General features: G+C 42.6%; 1 protein-coding gene across 1 annotated transcript in view; it reads right to left on the bottom strand.

The window, feature by feature from the left end:
• The window catches only part of LOC102294168 (kinesin-like protein KIF1C), a gene marked incomplete at its 5' end in the record, with an annotated part of 11,393 nt that overhangs the window by 6,517 nt on the left and 3,471 nt on the right, over positions 1-1,405 (bottom strand).

Raw genomic sequence — 1,405 nt, 5'->3', positions numbered from 1 at the left:
AGGGCAGAGCGGAGGCTGTCAGACGTCGTCTTTATGAGGCAAAGATTTAAAAGTGTTGGTGAGGTCGTGGTACGGAAAGAAAAGCTGCTGCGTGATCGATCATCTCTGAGTTTTAATCTGGATTTCAAACATCTGCTCAGCAGACCGATTTTACCTCAAAGACCAGAGAGACTTAAAAGCAAACAGTGACATCATCACTTCCAAAGCTGAGTGTGACTCGACACAGGTGCTTATGAGCAGCAGACACTCGGCTCTGACTTTGACGAACACTCCCAGGCATGAAGTAAAACCCATTTATCGGCTGTTCTAACAAAACAAATCTCCAACTAACTCAAAGGGTAGATTTAACCTGACATAAAGGTGAATCCAAACAATAAATACACAGTTTGAAGTACCAGCAGGAACTACAGCTGCATTATTGTGCGTCAGCAGGTGATCACACAATCCTAAACTTAAAGTATTACTAAACCAGAGAGAAAGGTTAAATATACACTCACTCCTTTAGGAGAGAAGACGCCCAGCGTTCCTCCATCTTCCTTTATGGACACGCCCATCTCCACCAGCAGGGACTCTCTGAGGGAGTGAATGAGAAACAGAGACATCAGTCATCATCCATGTTTCTTCTCTTTGTTCATGTTTCCAAATGTTTTCACCTGTGAGTTACTGAACAAACACACTCAGCTTTTCCACCTAAACACTGTAAACACTACAGTTCCCATGAGCCTCGTGTGCCATGGTGAATAAAGGGTCGTTAAGCCTGTTGTTGCCTTTATGAACCGTGTGAAATACCAAAAGTCGCATCACTCGACTGACATAAACCGCGCTTCGGTGGGTTTCTAGAGTTTTAAACCTTGCGTGGTTGCTGTTGCCGGGTTACAGACAAGAGTTTTTGACTCCATGTCAGTGCAGACGCTCCAAGACTTCCTGCTAATACAGACGAAGATGCAGCAGCTGAGATGAGACTTTTTCTACTCCTACACCTGCCCTGAGGTTTTGTTTGATAAGCGCAGGAGAAAAAGAGCCCACGGCACCAGTACGAACACTGATGCTCACGGTAGCGTTAGCACTTTTACAAGTGACAACAAAACACATTGACTAAATTAACTGAAGACATGTAAAAAGCTCAGAGTCAAATAAAACGAACCTCTCCAGACGAATAGATTCTGTTTTTCTCAGTTTCTCCTCCCATGTCTCGTTCAGCTCAGCGATGATTTTCTCTGTTTCCTTAAAGCAAAAACACACAAACGTATTGTACTATAAACGCATGACTATAAAACTTCTTCATTCTCACTCAAAAAAGGTGAAATAGCAGCTCCTGTTTGCAGTTTAATCACAGATGTACAGAAAACTGTTTGTGGATTTATTTTAAACTGAGAAAATCTAAAAAGTTGAGGCTTCCCAGACA

The sequence above is a fragment of the Haplochromis burtoni genome, unplaced genomic scaffold, assembly GCF_018398535.1.
Source record: "Haplochromis burtoni strain Fernald_Lab_line unplaced genomic scaffold, NCSU_Asbu1 Contig_846, whole genome shotgun sequence".
NCBI classification, from domain to species: domain Eukaryota; kingdom Metazoa; phylum Chordata; class Actinopteri; order Cichliformes; family Cichlidae; genus Haplochromis; species Haplochromis burtoni.
Note: the sequence above shows the minus strand (reverse complement) of the source record. Positions and strands in the feature narration are given on the sequence as shown.